This window comes from Trichechus manatus, unplaced genomic scaffold (assembly GCF_000243295.1).
Source record: "Trichechus manatus latirostris isolate Lorelei unplaced genomic scaffold, TriManLat1.0 scaffold00097, whole genome shotgun sequence".
Taxonomy (NCBI): Eukaryota; Metazoa; Chordata; class Mammalia; order Sirenia; family Trichechidae; genus Trichechus; species Trichechus manatus.
The window spans coordinates 5,400,963-5,420,625 of NW_004444033.1; the positions used below are offsets into that span (position 1 = coordinate 5,400,963).

The 19,663-nt window shown below is 46.6% G+C and overlaps 1 long non-coding RNA gene across 2 annotated transcripts in view; it reads right to left on the reverse strand.

The window, feature by feature from the left end:
* LOC111821680 (uncharacterized) overlaps positions 1-19,663 on the reverse strand; it is an 81,355-nt gene that overhangs the window by 16,924 nt on the left and 44,768 nt on the right. The window lies entirely within an intron of this gene.

Sequence of the window (19,663 nt, forward strand, 5' to 3'; positions counted from 1 at the left end):
GAACGGATTCTAAAAATCTTAAAGCGTCATTTTAAAATCCCCTTTGTTTCCATGTTTAAAGGTATCTGTAAATGTACCATTCTGGTGCGTTTATCACTTTGGTCTCCCAATCATTTTCTGCTTTGAATTTTTTGCTGATATCATGTGTTTTCATTAATGGAAGCACGCTGAATCATTGAGTGTGTCTGAATTTTTGGTAGGTAGTAGGGATTTTTTTTTCTTGCCCCCTCCCCATAAGCCTATCCTAAGTGCTTAGTGGTACATATGAAGTACCACTAATTATACCCCCGAGTCCCCACCAGAGCCTATTGGTACCCATGTGTAACAAATAAAAATTTTCAAAATTTCTATTTTTCCTACCAAAAATTTAGTCACCGCATATGATACCCTGTAAAAACAGCACTTGGCAGCACACTCCCGTTTCTTGGGTTTCAAACAGTCATAAAGGCCCCAGCCTTGTGGCAACACACACTGTCAATGGTACAGTAGCTTCCCTATGAACCCCAGAGGCTGAAAAAGTTTATGGTCGCTGTATGTACCACCAGGCACGAAATAAATGAAGCGACCACGGACCACAACTATACCTGCAGGAAAGCTTTCTGTTCTTTGCCAAAGACACCAGCTAGAACTACCATTAGGACAATTTCCTTTCTGGTCCTTCAACTGGCTTTACTTCATTTCTTATCAGCTCACTGAGACTCTAGACACATAAATAAACCACGGTTTTTTGTTTTTTTCCTTTGCTCCCTCTGTCCTAATGAAAGAGCCCTCACAAAACCCAAGGGAAAGGAAAGGCCCCCTGGCTACTGCCCTGCCAGTCGTCCCAAGGCGGCTGCCCAGGGCACGGTTCCCAGGGCGGTGACTCAGCACTGAGGACAATCTGCTGTGTGGGTGTTGCTGCCTTCCGGGTCATGACATTCACGAGGGCAGAGGGAAGGGACAGTGCTGAAGGGACACAGAGGACCAGAGAACAGCTCAGAGCCAGGTCAAGGGGAAAGCCTTAATTCATACAAGGAAAATGCAGCCGTCAGAGGTGAGGCATTGAACACAAAGTGACTGCACACCTGGACCCTAAGCTTCTTGGTGGCCACACTCAAAGTGAGGAAGAAGCCAGCGTGAACGCCAAGATAGAAAATGGAGGCAGGGCCACAGGACACCTCCCATTTTCAAGAAGAAAAGATTACCCTGGAGAACCTTTCCAAAACACCACCTTGATCAAGTCATGAAGGTTTTTAAAAGTAACACGGGGGCCCACTAGCTCCATGATCCCCAACCCGTTTGTAGCCTCCTACCATCTGAGGTGAAGAATACTGAATATACCACGGACTGCAAGAACGACAAGTCTGTCTTGGAAGAAGTGCAGCCAGAATGCTCCTTAGAAGTGAGGATGGTGAGACTTCGTCTCAAGGACTTTGGACATGTTATCAGGAGGGACTACTCCCTGAAGGACATCATGCTTGGTAAAGTAGAGGGCCAGCAAAAAAGAGGAAGACCCTCAACAAGATGGACTGACACAGTGGCTGCAACAATGGGCTCAACTTAACAATGTTTGTGGGGATGGTACAGACCAGGCAGTGTTTTGTTCTGTTGTACACAGGGTGGCGATGAGTCGGAACTGACTTAACGGCACCTAACAGCAACAACAACCATCTGAGCACCCCTCCCACCCCGTCTTCAGGCTTTCTCTCTAATTCCCTTAGATAAACTCTCTCCTCTAACTAAAACAGCCCGCCCCTTCCCCAGCTCTGCAGATGGTCCTCCCTCTGGTCTATCTGGAGAGAATGGGTGAGCTGTCGGTAGTCACAGACACCGAGCTATTCCCCCTGGAATTCTTTTGACTAATTTACCCATTTTAAATGTACAAAACCTAAGGCCCAGTTCCACCATGCCCACCTGCCCTCGGGAGCCTCCTGGACTAATTCCGCACCCTCCTCCAACCGCACTCCCTGCATCTGTGTCTGAGCAACTGCTGCTGAGGCCCTACAGGGCATCAGGGCCTCTCTGTCAGCAACACACACCTGTGAGCCTGGACTGCGTGTCGGACCCATGGTAGGTGCCAGAACGGAAGACGTGGGCACTGCCTTTCAGGACATGCAACAAGCGCGTGTTCAACAAGGGAGGGTGGAGGCTCAGCAAAGGGAGGTACTTCTTCTGTCTGGGTGTCAGAGGCGGCTTTACCCAGGAACGCCAGGCTGAACTAAAGGAAGAGTAGAGCTTTCCAGGGAGCCCCTGGGGGGCACAAACGGTTAAGCGCTCAACTACTAACCCAAAGGTCAGCAGTCTGAATGCACCAGTGGCTCCGAGGGAGAGAAGATTACAGCCTGGGAAACCCTATGGGGCAGTTCTACATGGGGTCACTATGAGTCGGAATTGACTTGACAGCACCCAACAACAAGAGTTTTCCAGGGAGCCCCTGGATGGCACAAACGGTTAAGCGCTTGACTACTAACTGAAGGATTGGTGGCTCAACCCACCTAGAGGAGCCTTGGAAGAAAGGCCTGGCAATCTGCTTCTGAAAGGTCACAGCCTTGAAAACCCTAGGGAACACAGTTCTACTCTGCACACGTGGGGTTGCCATGAGTCGGAATCAACTAGATGGCAATGGGTTTAGAGTCTTCCAGGTGGCCAAGGAAAAGACGTGGGGAGGAGAGAATGCTGAAGGGATGCGTGTGCTAGAAACACGGCATCTTCTCTTCAGTATCTCTGCAGTTTGGGGCTCAAGGGTGGGGCACACGAAGCTGGGGAGCGGGACCAGGGCCTTACCATGGGGGGTTTTGTAGGTCAGGCTGGATTCATTCCAGGTGCCAGGTACTTACGATGCAGGAAATGTTACAAAAGGGCACGGCCTGTGAAGGAGAGAGGCTGACCACAGGACAGCCCTGGAGCTGGATGTTTTATAGAGGCACCGTACATGCATTATCTGGTTTAATCACCACCACATTCTTGAGCCACTTATTTGGCAATGTATCACACGCTGCCTTGTAACACGTTCATTTCTGCTGTCTCCTTCTCTAACGTCTCCGGCATGCTTGTCTTCTCCAGTGGGCACAGAAAAATGCCTCCTTCTCGGACATCTCCCCAGAGACCAGCTCAGTGCCTTGTGTCCAGAGAAGTTCAACAAAACACGCTTTAGTCGAAATCTGAGGATGTGCTTTTGCCGTGTCGCGTCTCAAACAAGTAATTAAATTCATCAGCAAATACTTACTGAATATGGAGAATATGGACGGTAGTGAACCCAAAAAACCAAACCCACTGCCTTTGAGTCGTTCAGTTTCCAAGGAGCACCTGGTGGATTTAACTGCCAACCTTTTGGTGAGCAGCCAAACTCTTAACCACTATGCCACCAAGGCTTCCAATGGTACTGAGGGTATATGTAAAAAGGGATGGGAAATAGAGCTGGGCTGGCATCATGTTGTGGAGGTCCTAGACTTCCAGGTTGAAAAATTTGGAGTTCATCTGGAGAAGAGTTTTGAATAAGGAAATGATCTGATGGACGCCATGCTTTAAAAAGATTCGTCTGCGGGTAAGATGGGCTGGGTGGAGAGAGGGAAGCCCACAAACAGGAAAGACTGATAAGCACTGTTTATGGAGGAAAGGGGGTTCTCTGTACAGATACGTGGTGCCTTTCTCTAGGGCCCTGAGCTTAACTTCCTTCTTCTCTGAGCTTCACCATACTTAAGAGGAACACCTGGTGGCTGAGGCCTTTGCCTGCTTTCACTCTCCCTCCCTTTATTCCTTCTAATAATTAATGAGCCACAGTTACATGCCAGACACTGTGCTGTCCCCACAGAGGCAGTCTTCTGCTCTCAAGCACCTCGTATCTTGTGAGAGAGAAGGAAAAGTATATGGCTATAATACAGAGTGAAGTCTTCCCCAATATCTGCTCCCTCCCCTCTTTCTTCCTTCCAGCTGTCCAGTCTTGCACTTCTTTCTCTCTCTTCTTCCAAACACAGGATGTGAAGTGTAATGAAGAAGTCTGCTAGGAATGTAGAAGAGGGAACCTAATATAATGCAAGGAGTCCCTGGGTGGTACAATGTTTAATGTGCTCAGCTGCTAACTGCAAGGTTGGAGGTTTGAGTCCACCCAGAGGTGCCTCTGAAGAAAGGCCTGGCAATCTACTTCCGAAAAATCAGCCAATGAAAATCCTATGGACTACATTTCCACTCTGACGTGCATGGGGTCGCCATGAGTCAAAGATGACTGATACGGTGTAATATCATGTAGGGGGTTCCTGGAAGAGGTGATACCTGAGATGTTAGCCAGACAGAACAGTCAAGGAAGAGGAATAGCTCCTGCAAAGTTGCAGCCTGAGGAGGAGGAGCTGGGCTCAGGGGTCTGCTGAGAGAGAAGTCTGACTGGGAAAGGGAGGTGCCATTCAAAGGCTCTAAGTGGGGGAGAACTGATGAGATTTACATCTCAGGAAGAAGCTCAGTCTGGAAGGCAGTGACTCTGAAGTCAGAGAGGGTGGAGTACAGATTAGAATGAATACAAGGAGAATTGGCGGGCCCTGCAGATGGAGTGAGGTGTATAGTGAGTGACTCAGGAAGGTCTTCGTTAAAAAGACCTTTAAAATCAAAGTATTCGCACAGAGGATCCACAACATGTTGCTGGCGCACTGCCTGGTGCTGACCACAAGGTGGCAGCCACACACAGCCATTCTAGCAGCCAGTTCCTCTTGGGTCATAAACCTGATTCCAACTCATAGCGACCCTGCAGAACAGAGTAGAACTGCCCTATAGGGTTTCCTGTAATCTTTATAGACATAGATTGCCACATCTTTCTCTGGCGGAGCTGCTGGTGGGTTTGAACTGCCGACTGTTCAGTTAGCAAACCAGCCCTTAACCACTGTGCCAATAGGGCTCCTTCTTCTTGGGTCAAGGAAGAAAATTCTCATGCTTGCAAAAAACTGGGACCCTTGGTTTGATCGCCAGGAGTGGCTGGCCTTTTCTAGGCTCTTTGGACTAACAATTTCAGGTGATAAAGAATGTTTATAATTCTCACAGTTAGCTGTGAAGCCTATTTAAAACATTATTAAGCGTAGTTCTCCCCTCACCCACATAAGATCTGATAAACATCGGTGCTTGAGACTTGCTGGACAGTCAGCACAGCTTTCTCCGCCCCCCCCCCACCCACTGCTGGTTTCTAGGGGCACACTGCCCACCCTCTCAGATCCCTCAGATTCAGAGGGGCCCCTTCCAGTCCACAGGCCCACAGAGGGTAGCAGAATGGCCTTCTCCTGCCCAGAGGTGGCCCAGGGAGGCCTTCTAGTTCTAAATATGTAATTTTTGGTGGAAAATTAGATAGAACCATCTAAACTTAAAAGAGAATGGGGTTCACCACCACACAGGGCAGAACCACTAAATAAATTCCAACGAGAAACAAGCTCCCTGAGCTAGCCCCATGCACACCTTTTCCTCCCACTTAAAACCTCTACAGAAGCTTTTATACAAACAGTGAAATGCCCTTCAAATTGGGGACAGCAGCATGGAACTAGTGGTCTTCTCATCCCTCAGTTGCTGAGCCTCAGAGGAGGGCTGAGGTTTAGAATGAAAAGTCTCAATGGAAGAGTTCTCACCGAGGAGAACAGGCTGTGAAGAGCCTGGCCACCATGACTGAGCCTGACTCTGACCCCAGAATGTTGCCTCCAGGTCGGTTGTATCTACCTACCTGAGGCTCTCGTCCCTATTACGTGACAGTCATCTGAGGAGACGATGGGCCATGAGTTGTACATGAGCCTGGGAGTGGCAGGTGCTTCTCTTGAGGTGAGGGTTGTGTCTCTTCACCCAGAGGAAGGATGCAGGGCACACCCGAGGAGGTGCCCAGCTGACCCCTCCCCGGTCGAAAGGGCACTGGGAGCCACCCCACCCCCTCTGGCTTCCTTGGTCCATCCACTTGCTCTGACTGGCTCTCTTCTGAACACATTGTTGTTGTGTGCTGTGGAGTCCATTCTGACTCAGAGTGACCCTACAGGACAGAGCAGAATTGTCCCATAGCGTTTCCTAGGCTGAAATCTTTACAGGAGCAGACCAGTCACGTCTTTTCTCCTGTGGAGCCGCTGGTGGATCTGAACTGCCAACCTTTCGGTAAGCAGCCAAGCACTTAACCATTGTGCTGCCAGGGATCCATTTGCTATTTCCACTGGGGAGTCTGTGATTTATCACAGGAATGACAAAATCACCTTGCAGGCACTGTTCTAAGAGCTTCACACCTAGTAACCCATTCAATCCTCACAAAAGCCCTATGAGGTGGGCACTGTTATCACCCCCATTTTACAGACCAGGAAACTGAGGCACAAAGACATTAAGTAACATTAATGTGCCCAAAGGCACACAGCCAGTATGTGGCAGAGCTGGGGTTCAGACTCCAGTATGTGGCTCCAGGGCTTCTATGCTACACACTGCCTCATCCTGCGAATGAGAGAGGCCCAGTAACCTTCCCAGAATCACACCGCAGGTGAGGGAACAAGAACCTGGCCTCCCACCCGACTCCAGAGCTTCCTTCCCAACAGTATGCGGGGGTTTCCTCTGTGCTCTGGGATGGCCAAGAGAGACAGACTGGTCCACCATCAAAGCAAAGACCAGCCAAGCAGAAGTTAAAAAGGAGGCCTGGTAAAAACCCTGTGTGGAAATCAACCCACACTTTTCTAATTACACACAAAAGGCCCTCAGTCTTCAAAAGTGATTCCAGAGACTGCCCTTGTATCCCAGGCGGGATCCCCTCCTTCTATCACTTCACTTAAATTGTACGTGATTTAGAACCTCTAGGAGGTTCCGAATTGATTTAACGTTGCTAGTGTTTAAAGCAGTGCACCACGAAGTTGTAAGAACCTAACTGTGCAGGTCACATTGTTCGCATCAGAACTTCAACACATGCCTGAACTGCCTCAACAAAGGCAGGCAGCTGGGGGAGAGCCAACTATACCCTGCGAAAAGCTGCCCCTCTGAGGGCAAGAAGCAGTCCAGTCGCAGCAGGATCGGGGAGGGGGGGCCCTCTTGGCGGCCTTTCGCAGCAACGTCACACTTTCAAGCTGGATCAAGGACCCTACCAACAGGCCCACAGACGTGGGTTTCAAAGCTACCCCTCACTCACCATTCCTCATGAATATTTTAAAGCATAAGACAGAAGCAACGTGCTTTACACACTGAATTCGAGCAAATGCGCCTGTCAATGAGTTTATGAGGAATTATGAGGGAGTAGAGAGTTGGAGAAATCAGTGTTTCAAAGCCGCCCTGCTGTGCTAAAAATATCTCCCACTTCTCCTTTCATCTGTCTGATCACTCTCCCAGACACAAGCTCAGCACGGCCTGGTCGTTACAACCCGTTAAACGCTGTTTACCTCCACTGCTTAACTGGATAAACAGAGAAGTTCTCTCTTTTTTTCCTTCCTCACAAACGTTATTACAAGGGTGCAGACCAGGACTCAACAACATACTATTCAAAAACAGCTGTGGAGAAGAACTGCTTCAGACCGGCACCTCGGGGAAATTGTGAAAGGAGAGCTTTCGAAACAAAAACCAAGGCTGACTTCAACTACAGATCGGCGATCCTGGCTCGCCCCAGAGATCCAGCTTGGTGTTGGCACAGAAATTCCTCCTGATACCCAAGCAAATAAGACCTTGTAAAGGAAACTTCTGCGTAATATGCCTCGTGAACAAGCTGCTCTGATCTCCCTCTGCAGCTTCAAAGGTATTCTGCTCGGTTGCATAACCCACAGCCTTGAAAAAACTCCGCCTTTCCTGCCAGCGGCCTCTCTGCATTCACCTGTCCCTACAGGTAGTAAAAGATTAGAGAGATCAGAGCCACAGTGTTTACACAATACTCTTGAGCGCTCTTTTCCTTCTAGCCACTGCCCGCCCCCCCCCCCAAGTTCAAAGTTCGTTTCTTCTCAAATGGAGGGAGAGGTAGACAGAGAGCCAAGACAAGGAAGAGCCTGGTGGAGAAGGGGCGGATGAGGCACACTTGCTCCAACGCCCCCGCTCCCCGCCCTGGCACAAGACACCGCAGGGACACAGCCCTCAGACCCTCGGACAGGGTACACTGCAGCCAGCGGGCACCTGAGGCCGGCCCTGCATGCACAGAGCCCCACCCAAGCCTGAGGAGGTGCACGTTAGACATGGGGCCTGCACAGCAGCCTGGAGGAAACAGTGGGGACCGTCCCCAGGGCCTGGGGTCCAACAATGCAGGCTTCACTTCAGAATCAATCAACATTTCTGTCTTTAATGTGAGGACCGCATTATTTGGCCACCAGTTCTCTGTGAGAGAGCCACAGGGGAACAGGCCAGCCCAGCTGTCTCAAAGCCAGTTCCACTTAAAGTCACTTTATAGCCCCTTGGGCATACTTTCAGCAGCCCCGGTGGCACAGTGGTTAAAGCACTTGGCTGCTAACCAAAAGGTCGGTGGTTTGAACCCACCAGCCGCCATGCAGGAGAAAGATGGGGCAGTCTGCTTCTGTGAAGATTTACAGCCTTGGAAACCCTACGGGGCAGTTCTACTCTGTCCCACAGGGTCGCTGTGTGTCAGAATCAACTCAATGGCAGTAGGTTTGGTTTGGCTGGGCATCCTTTCACGCTTTTTTAGCACCTGAAATGACTCCTGGTTTCAAATTCCCTGTCACTTGCTTTGTCATTCTTGTTCACTCCCCCGCAAGAAGGAAGTGGCATGAACAGAAGGGAAAGGGGTGGTGGTCTCTGGGGCGGAGGGTTCTCCTAAGAGCCAGGGTGCTCCAGGCAGGAATTCTCACAGTGGGTGTTGAGAGGTCCCACGAGACTCCTGAAATGGACCCCTGCATCACCCCCTGCCAGAGCAGGGGCAACCAGCTGACAGCCCACCTGTTCACCTCTCCCACCCTCACCCTGGGTCACAAGCAGAGGCATAGTGATGGGGTTTACAAGGGGCATTCGTCCCCAGGTACAAGTCCAAGGGGGCACCCGATGAGGCCGGCCAGCAAGTTATCCCTCCCCACTTGATGAAGCTGCGGGGGCAGTGCACAAACATAGACATTGCCCCTGGATGCTCATTACCCTCGTGAAAGCTTCTGGCTCCACCTGCCTCCTTGCTGATTCTGGCGGCCAAACTCACTCCCTTTTCCAGGACCTTCCAAATGTGCTCGGGACCCTCATCCTCGAGTCTTCCACCAACACATTCCTTCACATCCTTGAGCTCTCTGCCCCTCAGACAGCCCCTCTAAAGGAAGTACCCCCTTTTTATCTTAGCACCTCATTCCTCTCAGCATGCAGGCTGGTTTTCATTGGACTGTTCCGTGTGTTTACTTAGATTTGGCGATGACAGAAAGCAGGCCCGCTTCTCCATCGCTGTGTCTGCAGTGCTAACCTGGGCCTGGCACACAGTAGGTGCTCCACAGATTTTTGTTGAGTGAATGAACGAACAACGGCCTTGGCCCACTTGACCTTCCTGAGGTGCCTGCTCTCTGCATGTGCTATAGAAGGCACCTCCCTACGCTTCTCCACCTCTTCCTGATCTTGCCCTCCCACCCAATACAACCACCATAAATGCCAGGGTAGCCTCCTTCTGCAAATAACCACGTGTGAAAGAGTCCCTAACTGACTCTCCAAACAGTCCTGAAGGGGTTTATCCACTTGGTCTAATGACCTGTTGTGGTGGTAAGATTCACTACTCTTTGAGATTAAAAATCCCTCCCTTCGACAGCATGGCCAGGGGACCTAGCACAGAGCAAGGCTGGGCATTACATTCGGAATTTTCAAGTGTTAGGAAATACTGCCCAGATCTGTTCCCCGCTAGTGACAGTGATGCAGGCTCTGCACTGCAAGCGAGTGGCTCATACAGAGCTCGGTGCGTCCAAAGGTGCTGCCAACTCACTGGCTTCCACCCTGCTCCCCTGAAGGCCTGTGGGGGACACCACCCCGGTCTGTCATTAACAACACAGGCCGACCCAGCAAGGCAATCCCTCGGCCGCCTCTTACCTGCCGACCCTCCACCGCCCACTCACACCTCCTCACTCTGGTCTTACCACCCAGGATCCACACCTCTCATTCTGCTCACTGACTCCACGGTGATCTTCCTTACTCCGTTTACTGTACCTGAACCCCCACACGTCTCCACTTTTCCAAAAATCCTCCCCTGGAGAAAGGCAGGGAAGCAGCCAGCCTGGTCTGAATACAGTGCTGTACTTTCTACACCTTAAACCCTGGAGAGTATCCACCACCTATCGGGTAAGGACTTCCTGGGAAAAACACAGGGGGTGGAGGATGCTCGGGAGGCAGGAGGGAAGGGAGAGGAGAGGCATGGGAGTCTGTCAGTTCTTCTGACTCTAGTTGAGGACAGGGATGATACACACCTTCTGTTATGGACTCTGTTCTAGCTCATCTGCTAGTGTACTGGAGCCGAGGCTCTGGAGTCCAGGGCCCGAGCTCATGCCAACCTCACCACATATGTGCACTGTGTCCAGTCAGTAAGATGGGGATAAAGAAACCTACTTCCCAGAGTTGCTGTGAGCATTAAATGAAGCCAGGTGTACGAAAGCGCCTTATAAACTGCAAAGTACCAGACAAATCGTGTGTATCAGTTTCCACCATTGCTGAGTATGTCATTTCCATCCATCTCTCATTCAGATGTGTACCGAGCATCTGCCGTGTCAGGCATTGTCCTGTGTCAGGGTGGACACCCAAAAGTAAACAACACCCGGGGCTGGCTCTCCAGGGCCACCATGGTCAGGGAGGACAGGCAGGAACACAGGAAATCAGGATGCAGGGTGGTGTGGGCACATAGGGGAACGTGGAGGGTGCCGGGGAGGCGTCCATGGGTGCCTGATTCAGTGCTCCGGAGTCAGGAGGCTGCCAGGGGGTGTTGTCTAAGTGGTGGTCCAGGAAGAGAGGGGAGGGAGGAGGCTCAGTCAAAGGAAGCACGGCCTGTTCCAATGGACTGGATCAGAGACCAGCATTTAGGGGTAGGGTGGGGGCTGTGCCCTGGATGAGGCCAGACCAGAACAGGCCTCTTGTGCAGTACCAGTGGGAAACCAACTTGTCCTAACTGAGGCATTGTGCAGTCAACCAGGCAACAATAACATCACCAGACAACAGATTTCTGGGGCCTGACACTGACTTAAATGGGGCCCAAACTTACTGGAAGGAGCTACATTAATGAGCTTCTATTTATTTCTAACAGTCAAGGAAAGGGAATTCCATCCCGGGCCACACTAAGTTGTTTCATTGGTAACTGGGGGAATTGCTTTGTTAACTCCCTTTTTTGAACGTATTTTCTTATAACCAACAGCATATTAGCTGGAGTCATGTGGGCGGGTGGACTGTGGCAATATGCATGATCAATAACAAGCTGCAACCAGGTGATCTAGTGAGGCAGGGCACGCGAATGCTCAGCGTTGGGGGATGCGTTCATTCTTCCCTAATACATTAACACCACCACAAAAGATAACTGAGTAAATAAAATTGAGTGGTCTAAAAGAATAAAGCTATCTCCAAAATATGAGTCACCTGTGAAAACTGAATAGGATACAAATTAAAAGCTCAGACTTAGGAGCCAGACTGCTGGAATTTGAACCCTGGCTCTTCCTTGTTGTTTGGTGCTGTCGAGTATGTTCTGACTCATAGAGACCCTACGTACGATACAATGCTTGAGCCCACTGTTGCAGTCACTGTGTCAATCCATCCCTTGAGGGTCTATCCTCTTTTTTGCTGACCCTTTACTTTACCAAGCATGATGTCCTTCTGTAGGGGATGGTCCCCCCTGATGACATGTTCCAAGAACGTAAGATGAAGTCTTGCCACCCTGGCTTCTAAGGAGCATTCTGGCTGTATTTCTTCCAAGATATATTTGTTCTTCTGGCACTTCATGGTACATTCAATATTCTTGCCAACAACATAAGTCAAAGGCATCAATTCTTCTTTGGTTTTCCTTATTCACTGTCCAGCTTTTTCACGCATAGGAAGCGTAAAATACCATGGCTTGAGTCACGCGCACCTTAGTCCTTAAAGTGACAGCTTTGCTATTTAACACTTTAAAGAGGTCTTTTGCGCAGATTTGCCTAATGCAATACTTATTTTGATTTCTTGACTGCTGCTTCCATGGGCGTTGACTGTGGATCCAAGTACAGGTAGTCCCCAACTTGCAAGGTATCTGAGTTACAACAAATTGCACTTATAACTGCCTGTTCTTTTTTTTTTTTTGGTATATCTTATCATTAGTAATATGCACTACATACAATGTTAAAATATATCCGTAAGTTTATATGTAATGTTTCCAACCCCCGAAAACAAATAAAGATTAAATTTATAAAGATACTACTAATAAAAGGCAATAATAATGAAAACAAAAAAAAAAATGAGGTATTCGACTTACATCAGAACTGATTTAGGACAGAGTCGTTGGAACAGAACCCTGTTGTAAGTCACGTACTACCTGTAAAATGAAGTCCCTGACAACTTCAATATTTTCTCTGTTTATCATGATGTTGCTTACAGGTCCAACCGTGAGGATTTTTGTTTCTGTATGTTGAAGTGTAATCCATACTGAAGGCTGTGCTCTTTGATCTTCATCAGTAAGTGCTTCAAGTTCTCGTCTTTCAGCAAGCAAGGTTGTGTCACCTGCATATTGCAGGTTATGAATGAGTCTTTCTCCAATCCTTATGCCATGTTCTTCTTCATATAATCCAGCTTCTTAGATTATCTGCTCAGCATACAGACTGAATTAAGTATGGTGAAAGGATGCAACCCTGATGCACACCTTTCCGGACTTTTAAACTATGCAGTATCCCCTTGTTCTGTCTGAACGACTGACTGCCTCTTGATCCATGTACAGATTCCTCACGAGCACAATTAAGTGTTCCGGAATTCCCATTCTCCTCAATGTTATCCATAATTTGTTATGATCCACACAATAAAATGCCTTTGCATAGTCAATAAAACACAGGTAAACATCTTTCTGGTATTCTCTGCTTTCAGCCAAGATCCATCTGACATCAGCAATGATATGCCTCGTTACACGTCCTCTTCTAAACTCAGTTTGAATTTCTGGCAGTTCCCTGTCAATGTACTGCTACAACTGTTTTTGCTTGATCTTCAATAAAATTTTACTTACGTGTGATATTAATATTGCTCAGTAATTTCTGCATTCTCTCGGATTACCTTTCTCTGGAATGGGCAAAAATATGGGTCTCTTTCAGTTGGTTGGCCAGGTAGCTAGCTGTCTTCCAAATTTCTTGGCAAAGATGAGTGAGCGCTTCCAGCACTGCATCCATTTGCCAAAACATCTCAATTGGTATTCTGTCAATTCGTGGAGACTTGTTTTTTGCCAATGCTTTCAGTGCAGCTTGGACTTCTTCCTTCAATATCATTAGTCCTTGATCATATGCTACCTCCTGAAATGGCTGAACATCCACCAACTCTTTTTGGTACAGTGACTGTGTCTTCCTTCCATTTTCTTTTGATGATTCCTGCGTCATTCAATATTTTGCCCATAGAATCCTTCAACATTGCAGCTCAAGGCATGAATTTTTTTCTTCAGTTCTTTATAGGCTTGAGAAATGCCAAGCATGTTCTCCCCTTTTGGTTTTCTATCTCCAGGTCTTTGCACATTTCATTATAATACTTCACTTTGTTTTCTTGAGTTGCCCTTTGAAATCTTCTGTTCAGCTCTTTTACTTCATCATTTCTTCCATTCGCTTTAGCTACTCTACATTCAGGAGCAAGTTTCAGAGTCTCTTCTGACATCCATTTTGGTCTTTTCTTTCTTTTTAATGATCTTTTGCTTTCTTCATGTATAATGTCCTTGACGTCATCCCACAACTCATCTAGTCTTCAGTCATTAGTGTTCAATGTGTCAAATCTGTTTTTGAGATGGTCTCTAAATTCATGTGTGATATACTCAAGGTTGTATTAATAATTTGGCTCTTACAGACCTTTTTTAATTTTCTTCAGCTTTACCTTGATCTTGCATATGAGCAATTGATGGTCTGTTCTGAAGTTGACCCCTGGCCTTGTTCTGACCGATGATATTGAGCTTCTCCACTGTCTCTTTCGACAGATGTAGTTGATTTGATTCCTGTGTATTCCATCTGGTGAGGTCCACGTGTATAATTCCCATTTATGTTGTTGAGAAAACGCATTTGCAACGAAGAAGTCTTTGGTCTTGCAAAATTCTATTATGCAATCTCCTGTGTCGTTCCTATCACCAGGGCCGTATTTTCCAACTTCTGACCCTTCTTCTTTGTTTCCAATTTTCACATTCCAATCAACAGTAATTATCAGTGCATCCTGACTGCACATTTGGTCAACTTCAGACTGCAGAAGGTGGTGAAATCTTCAGTTTCTTCATCTCTGCCATCGGTGGCTGGTGCGTTAATTTGAATAAAAGTTGCATTAACTGGTCTTCCTTGTAGGCATATGGATATTATTACTGACAGCGTTGTACCTCAGGATATATTTTGAAATGTTCTTTTTGACAATGAATGCAACACTGTTCCTCTTCAATTTGTCATTCCTGGCACAGTAGATGTCTGATTTTGTCTGATTCAAAATAGCCAATACAAGTCTATTTTAGCTCACTAATGCCTAGGACATCAATCTTCAAGCGTTCCATCTCATTTTTCACAAGTTCCAGTTCTTCTAGATTCATACTTTGTACATTCCACATTCCAATTACTAGTGGGTTTCTGTAGCTGTTTCTTCTCATTTTGAGTTGTGCCACATCAGCAAATGAAGGCCCCAAAAGCTTTACTCCATCCACGTCAGTAAGGTCCAACTCTACTTTGAGTCTGACAGAGGAGTGGTGGGGCTCTTCTTTACTAGCTATGTAATTGTGGGTGAAATGACTTGGCTTCTCTGAGCCTTGTTTTTCTCACCTGTAAAATGGGTATTATAATAGTACCTGCCACATAGGATTGTTTATTTAAAGAGATAATCAACGGGAAGTCCCTGGCACACTTGCTGGCACATAGTGCTCAGCTCACAGTGTTTGCTGCTGCTGTTGCTATTATTACTAATCTCTTGCACCTGTGTTGGATCAGGTCTACTCTCACCTATAGTTCACGTGAATGAAAAGTTAGAGACTGAACATAGAAATTAATTATCCCTATTAACCCTAACCCCAGAGCTCTGAGGGCACAAAAACGCAGCTGTAGTGACCTGGAGTTCTGGGTTAATCAAGCTTGTCTCATATGCAGTCATAGCTAACCAACACTTTGTCATCACAGTGATGATATTTCAGTTTCATATGCAAGGACTCTTGTTAAATATGTATGTGAAATGCCCTCCTGGGAAACATCCTCTATTTCTCTTAACCCCTGCGAGCAGCGCCACAGTATAGTTCATTATTTCATATATTCATATATATTAAGAATATTCATATATATTAGTGAGGGCACAGGCGGTTCAGCAGTAGCATTCCCCCTTCCATGTGGGAGACCCGGTTTGATTCCTGGTCAATGCACCTTAGCACAGGTACCACCCGTCTGTCAGTGGAGGCTTGTGTGTGGCTATGATGCTGACCAGGTTTCAGTGGAACTTCCAGACTAAAAAGATGAGGAGGAAAGGCCTGGCGATCTACTTCTGAAACTCAGCCAACGACAACCCTATGGATCACAATGGACCGATCTGTAGTGTCCCCATGAGTTGGGGGATGACTCGACAGTGGCTAACAACAACAACATATTTCATTACAGCTTCCTCTTCAGGATAACTACCTTACAAAGTTAAAGATGTATCTCAAGTATCTCTTATTTTCCTGACTAACCTGTTATACAATCCTACCGTCAGTGAATATATCCAAATTTTGTTTGAACTCATTCTAAAACTATTTACATTTTTGGCATGCTAACACCTCTAGCGATAGGACATGCAGGTATGACCCAGCTTATAAAGGAGCACTCACGTCAGCTTTCCCGAGGACATCTGCCTCAGGAATCCTCGTGCTCACATTACGGAAGCTGGTAAGTAACCTCCCAATCTTATTCCTTCAGATGTAGCCTGGAAGCTACATTTTACAACTAGTTGTAGATTTAAAAGATGAAAAATAAACCCTATGTAGTGACACACTGGTTACGTGCTCGGCTGCTAACCGAAAGGTTGGTGGTTCAAACCCACCCAGCGGCTCCATGGGAAGAGACCTGGCAATCTGCTCCCGTAAAGATTACAGCCAAGAAAACCCTGTGAGGCAGTTCTACTCTGTCACATGGGATCACTATAAGTCCGAATTGACTCAATGACAACCAACAACACCACCATGGTGACAACTGGAGGAGGGGGAGCTTTTTACCTCCATCTTCTTTATGTTTTAACAGGAAGGAAAATACCAGGTCAGAGGAGATGCTTTGTAGCTGTCCTCCTTGTCCTGGCCAACTAATAAAACCCCAAAACTTTAGAATTTGCTTTTCTGTGCAGTCTAGGCAACACTGGGCTGGGAGAGATGACCATGGTGAGGCCGTCAGGGCCGGCCTCCCAGGGGAGTGATGCTGCAGAACGCTTTGGGGGTTGGAGAGGGGACCATGGGCCAGGGTGTCCGTGGGGAGGGAGCTGCATTGTCAAAGCAACAATGGGCAACAAGGAACAACTCCATAGGTTTGCGAAGCAACAAGCTGGCTCTTGCTGGAGCATAAAAGTGTGAGGGAAAAGGGCAGGAGAAAAAACCCAGGTTATTTTTTTCTGAAGATCATTCACTCAAGTAGAAAGCTCCTTCTGAATGCTGATGTTACTGCTGTTGTTGTTGTGTGACCCCGCGTGACAGAGTAGAAAGCCGTTTTCTAGGCTATAATCTTTACAGGAGCAGATCGATAGGTCTTTTCTCCCAAGGTGCTGCTGGGTGAGTTCCCAACTGCCGACCTTTTGGTCAGCAGCCGAGTGCTTATACACTGTGGCCACCAGGGCTTCTTCTGATGTTATTAGAATATCAAATTAAGTTACGCTGCATTTTTTCAGCATGGCCATCCTTAAATTTCTTAACACTTCTTGGGTATACTTCTAAAAGTCTGTAGCACTGATCGCTGAGAGTAGGTAATTTAGAGCCCAGGAGTCTCCCCGAGGGCGAGGTGGAACGTGCTAAGTAGCTTGTCAGTGTTCCTCTGAATGGCCACAGGAGCTAGAGCTAAAGGCTTTCCACTCCAGCCCTGACCCGTCTCTGGTGAGCTCCGTGAATGTTCCTCACACCCTGGGAAGCACTATTCAGAGAAGCTGAAACAAACTGTCTTCCCAGATTTCTGAGAAGGAGGTGGATACTGACCTACATTCAAAACTAGATTAAAATCACAGGTTTTGGATAAATAAAGACTGTTCTACATAATCCCATAAAATCAACCCATTTTACAGATAGGAAATTGAGGCTTAGAGGGGAGAAGACTCCACACAGCACATGAACCACAGTTAACTTCTGCTGTGACCTAGGCGAGGCTTTAGTGCAGGTGGTGACCTTCCCCCAGCTCGCAGTCGGAACGCTGCACCGGCATGCAGATATCCCGGGACAGTTTATTAAGGCACAGATGCAAACCCATCTCTAAGCTGGGGTTCTGTCAGGTCTCATGAACTTCCTGGGAATTCAGGATGCTCATCAGTTAAGCTGGAAGGAGGTGATTTCACTCCTTGGTCGAAGACCACACGCCATGAGAGGGACATTCGGTGCAGACGTCAGCAGGGCCGGGCTGAGGTGAACAAAGCCCTGGCTAAACAGCCTCTCAGGAAAGTGGCCTTACTGTGGCCAAAGTCTTCTTCTAGAGCCACCTCCAGCCCTGTGGCCCAGGCAGCCCCCTGGCTGCTCTGACAAGGCCTATCCACCAGACTCCTATAGCACCTCAGCTCAGAGTCCACGTGGCCTTTCTATCCCTATCCTAAATGTACTCTTCAGTTCTATACAAAAGAACAAAAAGCAACTGTACCGTATTAGAGTTATTGTTAGCTGCCATCAAGTTGACCCCCAAGTCATGGCGACCCCATGTGTTACACAGCCTTTCTTCCGCGGAGCTGCTGTGTGGGTTCAAACCACCAACCTTTAAAAGTTAGCAGCTGATCGCAAATTGTTTACACCATCTGAGCTCCTTACTGTATTAGTAGGGAACTCTTAATAGGGAATTATGTTTGAAAAGAGATTCATCTTATGTGAATAATGATCATAACCCTTAAAACTGAAACCACGTTCAGACAAAGAAATGACCAAAATGTATTTTGGAAAGCAGCTTCCTTGGCATCTCTTATACTGTTCACTATCTTACTGTACTATAAAATCTGATACTACTAATAGAAGCTTGCTTATTTTCTAGGAAAACTGAACACAGGTCTACTGCACATATTCATTTTGAGCTAAAGGCAGTTTATGATTTTAGATGAGAGAACACAGTATCAACTCTTTTAAACGAAAATAATTAGCATGATTTAAAGATATTTTCATTTTAGTTTTCTCTTCCTAATAGTACCCCTCATTATAACAAAAAGACCCAAATATAATATAAATTGCTAAAAGTTTCCTGGAAATCAAATCTACAAAAAAGTAGGATTAAATAAAGTATCTTTGATATTCCACTTCTGAATTCAAATAATGATTAAGAAGGTTTAAAAATTATCACATCAACTGAAATGTTTATCAACAGATGAATGGGTAAACAAAATGTGGTATATACATACAATGGAATGTTACACAGTCATAAACAGAAATAACGGAGTCCTGGTGGTGCAATGGTTAAGTGCTCTGCTAACCAAAAGGTTGGCGTTTCAAACCCACCAGCTGCTCTGCAGGAGAAGACCTGGAGGTCTGCTCCCACAAAGATTTCAGCCTAGGAAACCCTACAGGGCAGTTCCACTCTGTCTTATAGGGTTGCTCTATCAGAATCAACTCGATGGCACACAACAACAACACAGAGAAATTAAATTCTGATGCATGCCACACCACAGACGAATGCTGAAAACATCATGCTGAGTGAAGTCAGTCAGTCACAGAAGTACAAATACTGTATGAGCTCACTTATATGAAATAACCAAATATATAGAAACCAACGATTATTACTGGTTAGCAAGGGTGGGAGGCAGAAGATAAGGTGGGGTTTTTGTCTGGGGGGGGGCAATGAGTTTATGTTAATGGTGGTGGAATACTTTGGAAAAGGATAGCAATAATGACAGCACAGCATGAAAAATATAATCAATGTCACTGAATTGTAAATGTGCAAGTGGCTGTATTGATGAATGTTTTGGTGCGTATATTTTCACCACCATAAAAAAAAAAAATTACCTGAATATATGTATGATAAAGAAAATGTGGTAAAATATTAATTCTAGAATCTAGCTGGAAGGTCATTGTAAAATTCTTTCAACTTTGCTGTATGTTTGAAATTTTCATAATGAAATGCTGGGAAAAAATATGATCACATCCTCCACCCAGGTCCTAACATCCCAAAACTCAAGGATTCCGACAGCTAGGTGTAACAGTAAGAGGTCATGAAATATGAAATCAAGGAAGCACCCACATTAACTAGGCAAAGACAGATTACTCAACACACAACATTCGGGACTCAACTGTGTGAAAAAAAAAAATCTGTCTGAATCCTTGCCTCACACCTTACATAAAAATAAATTTCAGATAAATTTGATGGGTTTAACGTAAAACATTTAAACTTCTGAGAGGGAAGGAATTTTTAAGCTCAAGGTTATAGAAGTAACAAAGAAAAAGAGAGACAAAAATCATTTATTCAACTAA